This window comes from Phyllobates terribilis, unplaced genomic scaffold, assembly GCF_046119375.1.
Source record: "Phyllobates terribilis strain yellow unplaced genomic scaffold, ASM4611937v1 Scaffold_4__5_contigs__length_816908805, whole genome shotgun sequence".
Lineage (NCBI taxonomy): Eukaryota > Metazoa > Chordata > Amphibia > Anura > Dendrobatidae > Phyllobates > Phyllobates terribilis.
In genome coordinates, this window is record NW_027362764.1 from 682,853,842 (window position 1) to 682,867,134 (window position 13,293).

The 13,293-nt window shown below is 50.4% G+C and overlaps 1 non-coding gene and 9 pseudogenes across 1 annotated transcript; all 10 read right to left on the bottom strand.

Moving 5' to 3' along the window:
- Positions 1 to 215: 215 nt before the first annotated feature.
- LOC141267560 (5S ribosomal RNA) lies at positions 216 to 335 on the bottom strand (annotated as a pseudogene).
- A 620-nt stretch (positions 336 to 955) lies between these two features.
- LOC141270033 (5S ribosomal RNA) lies at positions 956 to 1,064 on the bottom strand (annotated as a pseudogene).
- A 3,108-nt stretch (positions 1,065 to 4,172) lies between these two features.
- Positions 4,173 to 4,292, bottom strand: LOC141268734 (5S ribosomal RNA; annotated as a pseudogene).
- A 606-nt stretch (positions 4,293 to 4,898) lies between these two features.
- LOC141269137 (5S ribosomal RNA) lies at positions 4,899 to 5,007 on the bottom strand (annotated as a pseudogene).
- A 948-nt stretch (positions 5,008 to 5,955) lies between these two features.
- Positions 5,956 to 6,075, bottom strand: LOC141269030 (5S ribosomal RNA; annotated as a pseudogene).
- A 621-nt stretch (positions 6,076 to 6,696) lies between these two features.
- LOC141270437 (5S ribosomal RNA) lies at positions 6,697 to 6,815 on the bottom strand. The gene has a single exon (XR_012321673.1). It is a non-coding gene; the product is annotated as a 5S ribosomal RNA (ribosomal RNA).
- Positions 6,816 to 10,130: 3,315 nt separating this feature from the next.
- Positions 10,131 to 10,250, bottom strand: LOC141268994 (5S ribosomal RNA; annotated as a pseudogene).
- Positions 10,251 to 10,871: 621 nt separating this feature from the next.
- Positions 10,872 to 10,990, bottom strand: LOC141267512 (5S ribosomal RNA; annotated as a pseudogene).
- A 943-nt stretch (positions 10,991 to 11,933) lies between these two features.
- On the bottom strand, positions 11,934 to 12,053 carry LOC141268102 (5S ribosomal RNA; annotated as a pseudogene).
- A 621-nt stretch (positions 12,054 to 12,674) lies between these two features.
- On the bottom strand, positions 12,675 to 12,793 carry LOC141269034 (5S ribosomal RNA; annotated as a pseudogene).
- Positions 12,794 to 13,293: the final 500 nt, after the last annotated feature.

A 13,293-nucleotide genomic window follows, 5' to 3' on the forward strand; every position in this document is an offset into this window, starting at 1 on the left:
TTCAACACGGCGAGCTGCGGAGTCAATAAGCACTCCTAGCCGTGGCAAGGAGCTCGGTGTCAGACCTGCGTGAAGGCGGCGGGGTAGCGTACTTAGCTTCCAACTGGCTCAGAGGCCTTGGGGCTTCCATCATCTAAGTTACTTAAGGTCGGTGTCCGGCAAGGCGCCGTTACATGCTAGCCGAGCTGGGCAGTAGGGCAAAACGTCATCAAAATGGTCTACAGCACCCGGTGTTCCCAGGAGGTATCCCATCCAAGTACTGTTCGAGCCCAGCCCTGCTTTGCTTCCGAGATCAGACGAGATCAGGCGTATCCAAGGTGGTATGGCCAGTAGACGCTGCTCGATCCATCGCCCAGCCAGCCTTTCTCAGGATCGCTTGGTTGCGAGCAATCTGGCCGTGACGGGGCGGGCTCCGAAGGGTCCATGCATAGGCTGTGCCGACCCTACAGGTGTGGTTTGTTTAGCAGTGATTCACCCGCCGCATCAGGTGTCTTCAAAAATGTCTCGGCGCAGGGTCTCCTGCAGGCTAAACCCTTCATCGCGGTAATGTGACAGAAAGAGCAAGCTGGACCCGTAACTTGGGGGCGGAGCGAGACGTCCAGGGGTTAATGAAGGAAGAGGGTGAGATGGTTGCCAGTGACTTTGAGCTGCTCTTCAGGGGGGAGGGTCATGTTGCCTGCAAAGGTATTCTGCTTGGGGTTACCGGTGGTTGCCTCCAGCCACCCGGGAGACACTGGTCCTGGAGAAAAGGAGCCTAGTATTAAAAGTAAATAAGCAACAATGCTGGAGGCCCACGGTGATCAGAAGGATGCTGGTATTTTGCAGAGATGAAATAGCGCAAGAGAGAAAGCAAATGAAAAAAAGAAAAGAGAATGAATGTGTGCACTTGTGAAAGGGAATGGAAAAAAGGCATAGAAGAGAGTGCCCCCTGCTGGTGGAAGGAAGGAAAAACAAAAAGCTACAGCACCTGGTATTCCAAGGTGGTCTCCCATCCAAGTACTAACCAGGCCCGACCCTGCTTAGCTTCCAAGATCAGATGTGTTCAGGGTGGTGTAGCTGTAGGCAGACACAAGCCTCTCACTTGCTGCTTTTCTACTTTGACGTCTGGCTGCCGGCTGCCGGCTGCCCATTCCAGTGCTCAGCAAGACCAGGTCCTTTTGTGCTTTCCCTTCTCTTCAATTTTTTTGCTGGCTTCCTTAAAAGGTCTTGTAGACAGAAGGCCCCACTCAGAGCCGCTGAGCTCACTGATCGGCTGCAGCGCTGTCGACGGAACGTCAGCTTCACGGCCAATGCCACAGGCCGGGAGCAGAGGCGAGACTCACCGGTAGACCCGGGTAGGGTGAGTAGAGCGCGGTTACTTGCTTTCTAATAGCCTGCAGCCGGGGATTAACTTTTAATGAAAGGGATCAATCCCTTTGACTGTCTGTAGCGCGCCACACCTAGGAAGCGCACTCTCACACACAAGCCAGCATGCACACGTGCTCGCACGTGACAACACCCCCTATCTGCCTCTAAAACCTCTCCGTCACCATGCGTCAGACTCTCCTGCCTGTTTTATGATTTCAGGGCCCTAGCAGGAATCACCCCCCCCTCCCCAATTCCTTCCGCACCTTCCTTGCCTTCCTTGCACTGAGATTAGCTCTTTGTCAGCCGTCTGGCTTGGTTACACAAGCTTCTTTGCAGAGAAACATGTTACTTCTGCTGGCCCTCGCTAGGCGGCCGGCATCCAAAACCTTCCCTGGGCACCTGCTGAAAGCCTGGCCCCTTCACGGCCCCGGGTGCTTTTAACACCATCATTTCCACACGGCGAGCTGCGGAGTCAATAAGCACTCCTAGCCGTGGCAAGGAGCTCGGTGTCAGGCCTGCGTGAAGGCGGAGGGGTAGCGTACTTAGCTGCCAACTGGCTCAGAGGCCTTGGGGCTTCCATCATCTAAGTTACTTAACTTTTAATGAAAGGGAACAATCCCTTTGACTCTTTGACTGTCTGCAGCGCGCCACACCTAGGAAGCGCACTCTCACACACAAGCCAGCATACACACGTGCTCGCACGTGACAACACCCCCTATCTGCCCCTACAACCTCTCCGTCACCATGCGTCAGACTCTCCTGCCTGTTTTATGATTTCAGGGCCCTAGCAGGAATCACCCCCCCCTCCCCAATTCCTTCCTTGCCTTCCTTGCACTCAAGCACTCTTTATGGACAGTGACTGTCCCACTTGACTGGCGCCAAGCAAATGTTGTACCAATATTCAAAAAGGGGTCTAAAAGTGACCCTGGGAACTATAGACCAGTCAGCTTAACGTCTGTTGTGGGTAAATTGTTTGAAGGATTTCTTAGAGATGCTATTGTAGAATATCTTAATGATAATAACTGTCTAACTCCATATCAACATGGACTCATGAGGGATCGCTCCTGCCAAACAAACCTGATGGCCTTCTACGAGGAGGTGAGCTTACAGCTGGACCGGGGAGAGTCAGTGGATGTTGTATACCTTGACTTCTCCAAAGCGTTTGATACCGTGCCACACAAAAGGTTGGTATATAAAATGAGAATGCTTGGTCTGGGGGATAATGTGTGCAAGTGGGTAAATAGCTGGCTGAGTGATAGAAAGCAGAGGGTGGTTATCAATGGTGTAAGCTCAGGGTGTGTCAGGGTTACTAGCGGGGTGCCTCAAGGGTCTGTCTTGGGCCCTATATTATTTAATATATTTATTAATGATCTAGTGGAAGGGTTGCATAGTAAAATAGCAATTTTTGCAGATGATACTAAACTTTGTAAAGTAGTTAATACAGATGAGGATAGGGCACAGCTACAGGAGGATTTAGATAAATTGGGGAGTTGGGCCAAAAAATGGCAAATGGGGTTCAATGCCGATAAATGTAAGGTCATGCACATGGGAAAGAAAAACAGCAGTCACCCAAATATATTAAATGGGAAACCGTTGGGGAAATCTGACATGGAGAAGGACCTGGGCGTCTTGGTTAATAGCAAATTAAATTGGAGTGCCCAGTGTCAGGCAGCAGCTGCGAAGGCAAATAGAGTCATGGCATGCATCAGAAGAGGAATAGGGGCATATGATGAGAACATTGTTCTTCCTCTGTATAAAGCGCTGGTAAGGCCGCACTTAGAATATTGTGCACAGTTCTGGGCTCCGGTGCTCAGGAAATACATATTGGAGCTAGAGAGGGTACAAAGGAGGGCGACTAAGGTAATAAAGGGAATGGAGGGACTAGAATACCCAGAGAGGTTGTCAAAATTAGGCCTATTTACGTTGGAAAAGAGAAGGCTTAGGGGAGACCTCATAAACATGTATAAATACATCAGGGGGCAGTACAGAGATCTCTCCCATGACCTGTTTATACCAAGGATGGTGACAAAGACGAGGGGGCACACTATGCGCCTGGAGGAAAGGAGGTTCCTGCACCAGCATAGAAGGGGATTCTTTACGGTCAGAGCCGTGAGACTCTGGAACTCTCTGGGAGAGGAAGTGGTGATGTCCAACTCACTTAATGAGTTCAAGAGAGGCCTGAACGCCTTTCTTGAGAACAATAAAATTACATCTTATGCTTAGTGATAGTTAATTAATCCAGGGATTTAATCTGACTGCCAGATTGGAGTCGGGAAGTGAATTTTTCCTCAATGATGTAAATTGGCCTATACCGCATGGGTTCTTTTTTGCCTTCCCCTGGATCAACGCTGCGGAATACCTGCAGTGCACAAGAAATAGGCTGAACTCGATGGACGCTTGTCTTTTTTCGGCCTTATAAACTATGTCTATGTAATATATGCAGTGAGGTTAGCTCTTTGTCAGCCGTCTGGCTTGGTTACACAAGCTTCTTTGCAGAGAAACATGTTACTTCTGCTGGCCCTCGCTAGGCGGCCAGCATCCAAAACCTTCCCTGGGCACCTGCTGAAAGCCTGGCCCCTTCACGGCCCCGGGTGCTTTTAACGCCATCATTTCCACACGGCGAGCTGCGGCGTCAATAAGCACTCCTAGCCGTGGCAAGGAGCTCGGTGTCAGGCCTGTGTGAAGGCGGCGGGGTAGCGTACTTAGCTGCCAACTGGCTCAGAGGCCTTGGGGCTTCCATCATCTAAGTTACTTAAGGTCGGTGTCCGGCAAGGCGCCGTTCCATGCTAGCCGAGCTGGGCAGTAGGGCAAAATGTCATCAAAATGGTCTACAGCACCCAGTGTTCCCAGGAGGTCTCCCATCCAAGTACTGTCCAAGCCTAGCCCTGCTTTGCTTCCGAGATCAGACGAGATCAGGCGTATCCAAGGTGGTATGGCAAGTAGACGCTGCTCAACCCATCGCCCGGCCAGCCTTTCTCAGGATCGCTTGGTGGCGAGCAATCTGGCCGTGACGGGGCGGGCTCCGAAGGGTCCATGCAAAGGCTGTGCCGTCCCTACAGGTGTGGTTTGTTTAGCAGTGATTCACCCGCCGCATCAGTTGTCTTCAAAAATGGCTCGGCGCAGGGTCTCCTGCAGGCTAAACCCTTCATCGCGGTAATGTGACAGAAAGAGCAAGCTGGACCCGTACCTTGGGGGCGGAGCGAGATGTCCAGGGGTGAATGAAGGAAGAGGGTGAGATGGTTGCCAGTGACTTTGAGCTGCTTTTCAGGGGGGAGGGTCGTGTTGCTTGCAAAGGTCTTCTGCTTGGGGTTACCGGTGGTTGCCTCCAGCCACGTGGGAGACACTGGTCCTAGTATTAAAAGTAAAGAAGCAACAATGCTGGAGGCCCACGGTGATCAGAAGGATGCTGGTATTTTGCAGAGATGAAATAGCGCAAGAGAGAAAGCAAATGAAAAAAAGAAAAGAGAATGAATGTGTGCACTTGTGAAAGGGAATGGATAAAAGGCATAGAAGAGAGTGCCCCCTGCTGGTGGAAAGAAGGAAAAAGCAAAAGCCTACAGCACCTGGTATTCCCAGGCGGTCTCCTATCCAAGTACTAACCAGGCCCGACCCTGCTTAGCTTCCGAGATCAGGCGTGTTCAGGATGGTGTGGCCGTAAACAGAGACAAGCCTCTCACTTGCTGCTTTTCTACTTTTTAGTCTGGCTGCCGGCTGCCGGCTGCCCTTTCCAGTGCTCAGCAAGACCAGGTCCTTTTGTGCTTTCCCTTCTCTTCAATTTTTTTGCTGGCTTCCTTAAAAGGTCTTGTAGACAGAAGGCCCCACTCAGAGCCGCTGAGCTCACTGATCGGCTGCAGCGCTGTCGACGGAACGTCAGCTTCACGGCCAATGCCACAGGCCGGGAGCAGAGGCGAGACTCACCGGTAGACCCGGGTAGGGTGAGTAGAGCGCGGTTACTTGCTTTCTAATAGCCTGCAGCCGGGGATTAACTTTTAATGAAAGGGAACAATCCCTTTGATTGTCTGCAGCGCGCCACACCTAGGAAGCGCACTCTCACACACAAGCCAGCATGCACACGTGCTCGCACGTGACAACACCCCCTATCTGCCTCTAAAACCTCTCCGTCACCATGCGTCAGACTCTCCTGCCTGTTTTATGATTTCAGGGCCCTAGCAGGAATCACCCCCCCCTCCCCAATTCCTTCCGCACCTTCCTTGCCTTCCTTGCACTGAGATTAGCTCTTTGTCAGCCATCTGGCTTAGTTACACAAGCTTCTTTGCAGAGAAACATGTTACTTCTGCTGGCCCTCGCTAGGCGGCCGGCATCCAAAACCTTACCTGGGCACCTGCTGAAAGCCTGGCCCCTTCACGGCCCCGGGTGCTTTTAACGCCATCATTTCCACGCGGCGAGCTGCGGAGTCAATAAGCACTCCTAGCCGTGGCAAGCAGCTCGGTGTCAGGCCTGCGTGAAAGCGGCGGGGTAGCGTACTTAGCTGCCAACTGGCTCAGAGGCCTTGGGGCTTCCATCATCTTAGTTACTTAAGGTCGGTGTCCGGCAAGGCGCCGGTCCATGCTAGCCGAGCTGGGCAGTAGGGTAAAACGTCATCAAAATGGTCTACAGCACCTGGTGTTCCCAGGAGGTCTCCCATCCAAGTACTGTCTGAGCCCAGCCCTGCTTTGCTTCCAAGATCAAACAAGATCAGGCGTATCCAAGGTGGTATGGCCAGTAGACGCTGCTTGATCCATCGCCCGGCCAGCCTTTCTCAGGATCGCTTGGTGGCGAGCAATCTGGCCGTGACGGGGCGGGCTCCGAAGGGTCCATGCAAAGGCTGTGCGGTCCCTACAGGTGTGGTTTGTTTAGCAGTGATTCACCCGCCGCATCAGGTGTCTTCAAAAATGGCTCGGCGCAGGGTCTCCTGCAGGCTAAACCCTTCATCGCGGTAATGTGACAGAAAGAGCAAGCTGGACCCGTAACTTGGGGGCGGAGCGAGACATCCAGGGGTGAATGAAGGAAGAGGGTGAGATGGTTGCCAGTGACTTTGAGCTGCTCTTCAGGGGGGAGGGTCGTGTTGCCTGCAAAGGTCTTCTGCTTGGGGTTACCGGTGGTTGCCTCCAGCCACGCGGGAGACGCTGGTCCTGGTGAAAAGGAGCCTAGCATTAAAAGTAAAGAAGCAACAATGCTGGAGGCCCACGGTGATCAGAAGGATGCTGGTATTTTGCAGAGATGAAATAGCGCAAGAGAGAAAGCAAATGAAAAAAAGAAAAGAGAATGAATGTGTGCACTTGTGAAAGGGAATGGAAAAAAGGCATAGAAGAGAGTACCCCCTGCTGGTGGAAGGAAAGAAAAAGCAAAAGCCTACAGCACCTGGAATTCCCAGGCAGTCTCCCATCCAAGTACTAACCAGGCCCAACCCTGCTTAGCTTCCAAGATCAGATGAGATCAGGCGTGTTCAGGGCGGTGTGGCCGTAGGCAGAGACAAGCCTCTCACTTGCTGCTTTTCTACTTTTTAGTCTGGCTGCCGGATGCCCTTTCCAGTGTTCAGCAAGACCAGGTCCTTTTGTGCTTTCCCTTCTCTTCAATTTTTTTGCTGGCTTCCTTAAAAGGTCTTGAAGACACAACGCCCCACTCAGAGCCGCTGAGCTCACTGATCGGCTACAGCGCTGTCGACGGAACGTCAGCTTCACGGCCAATGCCACAGGCCGGAAGCAGAGGCGAGACTCACCAGTAGACCCGGGTAGGGTGAGTAGAGCGTGGTTAGTTGCTTTCTAATCGCCTGAAGCCGGGGATTAACTTTTAATGAAAGGGAACAATCCCTTTGACTGTCTGCAGCGCGCCACACCTAGGAAGCGCACTCTCACACACAAGCCAGCATGCACACGTGCTCGCACGTGACAACACCCCCTATCTGCCCCTACAAACTCTCCGTCACCATGCGTCAGACTCTCCTGCCTGTTTTATGATTTCAGGGCCCTAGCAGGAATCACCCCCCCCTCCCCAATTCCTTCCTTGCCTTCATAGAATCATAGAATCATAGAATCATAGAATGGTAGAGTTGGAAGGGACCTCCTGGGTCATCTGGTCCAACCCCCTGCTCAAAGCAGGATTCACTAGATCATCTCAGACAGATGTCTGTCCAGCCTCTGTTTGAAGACGTCCATTGAAGGGGAACTCACCACCTCTCGTGGCAGCCTGTTCCACTCATTAATCACCCTAACTGTCAAAAAGTTTTTTCTAATATGTAATCTGTGTCTCCTCCCATTTAGTTTCATCCAATTGCTTCTAGTCTTTCCTTGTGCAAATGAAAATAAAGATCATCCTTCTACAATGTGACAGCCCTTGACATATTTGTAGACAGCTATTAAGTCTCCTCTCAGTCTTCTTTTTTGCAAGCTAAACATTCCCAAATCCTGCAACCGTTCCTCATAGGACATGGTTTGCAGACCAGTCACCATTCTGGTCGCTCTTCTCTGAACTTGCTCCAGTTTGTCTATGTCTTTTTTAAAATGTGGTGCCCAAAACTGTACACAGTATTCCAGATGAGGTCTGACCAAAGAGGAGTAAAGACCGATAATGACTTCACGTGATCTAGACTGTATGCTTCTGTTAATACATCCCAGAATTGTATTTGCCTTTTTTGCTGCTGCATCACACTGTTGACTCATGTTCAGTCTATGATCTATTAGTATACCTAAGTCTTTTTCACATGTACTGTTGCTTAGCTCTATTCCTCCCATTCTGTATATGCTTTTTTCATTTTTATTGCCCAGATGTAGTACTTTGCATTTTTCCATGTTAAAAACCATTCTGTTGGTTGCTGCCCACTGCTCCAGTTTATTTAGGTCTTTTTGAATCCTCTCTCTCTCTTCTCTAGTATTAGCTATCCCTCCTAGCTTTGTGTCATCAGCAAATTTAATCAGTTTACCCTCAATTCCTTCATCTAAATCATTGATAAAGATGTTGAACAATACAGGTCCCAGGACGGAGCCCTGTGGTACCCCACTTGAGACATTCATCCAGCTGGATGTGAAGCCATTTACAACCACCCTTTGAGTCCGATCACTAAGCCAGTTATGAATCCACCTAACAGTTGCCTGGTCCATTGCATACTTGGTCATTTTTTCAATAAGGATGGTGTGAGATACTTTGTCAAATGCTTTGCTGAAGTCAAGATATACTATATCTACAGCATTTCCCTGATCCACCCAGTCAGTGATTCTGTCATCGAAGGAAATTAAGTTAGTCTGACATGACTTGTTAGTTACAAACCCATGCTGAATCTGGTTAATCACTTCATTCTTATCCATGTACTTACATACATGTTGTTTAATAATTTGTTCAAAGATCTTTCCTGGTATAGAAGTCAGACTCACCGGCCTATAGTTCCCTGGGTGCACCTTCTTCCCCTTTTTGAAGATAGGAACAACATTTGCTCTTCTCCAGTCTTCTGGGACTTCTCCTGTTCTCCAAGAATTTTCAAAGATTATGGAGAGTGGTTCTAAAATTTCTTCTACGATCTCCTTCAGTACTCTGGGGTGTAATTCATCTGGACCTGGAGACTTGAACTCATTATGTTAGCTAAATATTCCCTCACAATCTTTCTGTTTACAGATAACTTGGATTCCTCTATTCCTTTAAAAGGACAGTGAAGATCAGTTGATGTTACATTTTCTTTCTGAGAGAAAACAGATGCAAAATAGGAATTAAAAAGTTCGGCCTTCTCAACATCCTCTCTTACCATTTCTCCATTTTCATCCTGTAAAAATCCTATAGCATCTTTGACTTTTCTTTTACTTTTGACATACCCCCAAAATCCTTTTTTATTGCTTTTGACATCTCTTGCAAGCCTTAATTCATTGTCAGCTTTAGCTAACCTGATACGTGCCCTGCAGGATCTGCAGACTGCATTATAATCTTCTTTAGATATGCCTCCCTCTTTCCATTTAATAAACATTTCTTTCTTTCTTTTTAGCATGTGTTTAAGTTCTGTGTTCATCCATCCTGGTTTCCTTAAATGCTTCCCATTCTTCCTACTTTTCGGGATTGTTAACGATTGTGCTTTGAGAATCTCATTTTTAAAAATTTCCCATCCTTCCTGGACATCTTTGTCCTTAAGGACATCCAGCCATTGGATCCTTCCTATTCTCTTTCTGAGTCTCTTAAAATCTGCCTTTCTAAAATCTAACCTTGAAGTTTGAGTTTTCACATGTCTTCCACCTCTAGTTATCCAAAATTCTATAATAGCATGATCGCTGCCTCCTAGGGTCCCAGCCACCTTTACCTCCTTAACCATTTCCTCCCTGTTTATAAGGATTAGATCCAAAGTAGCAGATCCCCTTGTTTTCTTCCCTACCTTTTGGAAGATAAAGTTGTCAGCAAGAGAGGATAAGGATAACCTTCCTTGCACTGAGGTTATCTCTTTGTCAGCCGACTGGCTTGGTTACACAAGCTTCTTTGCAGAGAAACATGTTACTTCTGCTGGCCCTCGCTAGGCCGCCGGCATCCAAAACCTTCCCTGGGCACCTGCTGAAAGCCTGGCCCCTTCACGGCCCCGGGTGGTTTTAACACCATCATTTCCACATGGCGAGCTGCGGAGTCAATAAGCACTCCTAGCCGTGGCAAGAAGCTCGGTGTCAGGCCTGCGTGAAGGCGGAGGGGTAGCGTACTTAGCTGCCAACTGGCTCAGAGGCCTTGGGGCTTCCATCATCTAAGTTACTTAAGGTCAGTGTCCGGCAAGGCGCCGTTCCATGCTAGCCGAGCTGGGCAGTAGGGCAAAACGTCATCAAAATGGTCTACAGCACCCGGTGTTCCCAGGAGGTCTCCCATCCAAGTGCTGTCTGAGCCCAGCCCTGCTTTGCTTCCGAGATCAGATGAGATCGGGCGTATCCAAGCTGGTATGGCCAGTAGACGCTGCTCGAACCATCGCCCGGCCAGCCTTTCTCAGGATCGCTTGGTGGCGAGCAATCTGGCCGTGACGGGGCGGGCTCCGAAGGGTCCATGCAAAGGCTGTGCCGTCCCTAAAGGTGTGGTTTGTTTAGCAGTGATTCACCCGCCGCATCAGGTGTCTTCAAAAATGGCTCGGCGCAGGGTCTCCTGCAGGCTAAACCCTTCATCGCGGTAATGTGACAGAAAGAGCAAGCTGGACCCGTAACTTGGGGGCGGAGCGAGACGTCCAGGGGTGAATGAAGGAAGAAGGTGAGATGGTTGCCAGTGACTTTGAGCTGCTCTTCAGGGGGGAGGGTCGTGTTGCCTGCAAAGGTCTTCTGCTTGGGGTTACCGGTGGTTGCCTCCAGCCACGCGGGAGACGCCGGTCCTGGTGAAAAGGAGCCTAGTATTAAAAGTAAAGAAGCAACAATGCTGGAGGCCCACGGTGATCAGAAGGATGCTGGTATTTTGCAGAGATGAAATAGCGCAAGAGAGAAAGCAAATGAAAAAAAGAAAAGAGAATGAATGTGTGCACTTGTGAAAGGGAATGGAAAAAAGGCATAGAAGATAGTGCCCCCTGCTGGTGGAAGGAAGGAAAAAGCAAAAGCCTATAGCACCTGGTATTCCCAGGCAGTCTCCCATCCAAGTACTAACCAGGCCAAACTCTGCTTAGCTTCTGAGATCAGACAAGATCAGGCGTTTTCAGGGTGGTGTGGCCGTAGGCAGAGACAAGCCTCTCACTTGCTGCTTTTCTACTTTGACGTCTGGCTGCCGGCTGCCCTTTCCAGTGCTCAGCAAGACCAGGTCCTTTTGTGCTTTCCCTTCTCTTCAATTTTTTTGCTGGCTTCCTTAAAAGGTCTTGTAGACAGAAGGCCCCACTCAGAGCCGCTGAGCTCACTGATCGGCTGCAGCGCTGTCGACGGAACGTCAGCTTCACGGCCAATGCCACAGGCCGGGAGCAGAGGCGAGACTCACCGGTAGACCCGGGTAGGGTGAATAGAGCACGGTTACTTGCTTTCTAATAGCCTGCAGCCGGGGATTAACTTTTAATGAAAGGGAACAATCCCTTTGACTGTCTGCAGCGCGCCACACCTAGGAAGCGCACTCTCACACACAAGCCAGCATGCACACGTGCTCGCACGTGACAACACCCCCTATCTGCCTCTACAACCTCTCCGTCACCATGCGTCAGACTCTCCTGCCTGTTTTATGATTTCAGGGCCCTAGCAGGAATCACCCCCCCCCCTCCCCAATTCCTTCCGCACCTTCCTTGCCTTCCTTGCACTGAGGTTAGCTCTTTGTCAGCCGTCTGGCTTGGTTACACAAGCTTCTTTGCAGAGAAACATGTTACTTCTGCTGGCCCTCGCTAGGCGGCCGGTATCCAAAACCTTCCCTGGGCACCTGCTGAAAGCCTGGCCCCTTCACGGCCCCGGGTGCTTTTAACGCCATCATTTCCTCATGGCGAGCTGCGGAGTCAATAAGCACTCCTAGCCGTGGCAAGGAGCTCGGTGTCAGGCCTGCGTGAAGGCGGCGGGGTAGCGTACTTAGCTGCCAACTGGCTCAGAGGCCTTGGGGCTTCCATCATCTAAGTTACTAAAGGTCGGTGTCCGGCAAGGCGCCGTTCCATGCTAGCCGAGCTGGGCAGTAGGGCAAAACGTCATCAAAATGGTCTACAGCACCCGGTGTTCCCAGGAGGTCTCCCATCCAAGTACTGTTTGAGCCCAGCCCTGCTTTGCTTCCGAGATCAGACAAGATCGGGCGTATCCAAGGTGGTATGGCCAGTAGACGCTGCTCGATCCATCGCCCGGCCAGCCTTTCTCAGGATCGCTTGGTGGCGAGCAATCTGGCCGTGACGGGGCGGGCTCTGAAGGATCCATGCAAAGGCTGTGCCATCCCTACAGGTGTGGTTTGTTTAGCAGTGATTCACCCGCCGCATCAGGTGTCTTCAAAAATGGCTCGGCGCAGGGTCTCCTGCAGGCTAAACCCTTCATCGCGGTAATGTGACAGAAAGAGCAAGCTGGACCCGTAACTTGGGGACGGAGCGAGACGTCCAGGGGTGAATGAAGGAAGAGGGTGAGATGGTTGCCAGTGACTTTGAGCTGCTCTTCAGGGGGGAGGGTCATGTTGCCTGCAAAGGTCTTCTGCTTGGGGTTACCGGTGGTTGCCTCCAGCCACGCGGGAGACGCTGGTCCTGGTGAAAAGGAGCCTAGTATTAAAAGTAAAGAAGCAACAATGCTGGAGGCCCACGGTGATCAGAAGGATGCTGGTATTTTGCAGAGATGAAATAGCGCAAGAGAGAAAGCAAATGAAAAAAAGAAAAGAGAATGAATGTGTGCACTTGTGAAAGGGAATGGAAAAAAGGCATAGAAGAGAGTGCCCCCTGCTGGTGGAAGGAAAGAAAAAGCAAAAGCCTACAGCACCTGGTATTCCCAGGCGGTCTCCCATCCAAGTATTAACCAGGCACAGCCCTGCTTAGCTTCCAAAATCAGACAAGATCGAGCTTGTTCAGGGTGGTGTGGCTGTAGGCAGAGACAAGCCTCTCACTTGCTGCTTTTCTACTTTGAAGGCTGGCTGCCGGATGCCCTTTCCAGTGTTCAGCAAGACCAGGTCCTTTTGTGCTTTCCCTTCTCTTCAATTTTTTTGCTGGCTTCCTTAAAAGTAGAGATGAGCGTTGTTCTACTCGAACTGTTCGCCAATCTCAAATTCGAGCTGTTTTGGGCGGTGTTCGAGCCGGTTGGCGAACACGAACAATTTGAGAAAAATTCGGCTGTTCGAGGTTATGTTCGATAACTGTTCGTGCACCAAAATCATAACTGGATTTTTTCTCAGTAATGATGAAAATTAATGTTAATACGCAGTTTGAGTGTACAGCCGGGCGGGGGGAGGGGCAGGGGATGGATCTCTGCAGGAACAATGAAGATCTCCATTTTTTTTTCTCTTTCCCGCATTTGCAGTGGGGAGGTGCAATCTGTCAGCCTATCAGCAGCGCACACACGGAGCGAAGTGCTTTTTTTCACACAAGCAAGG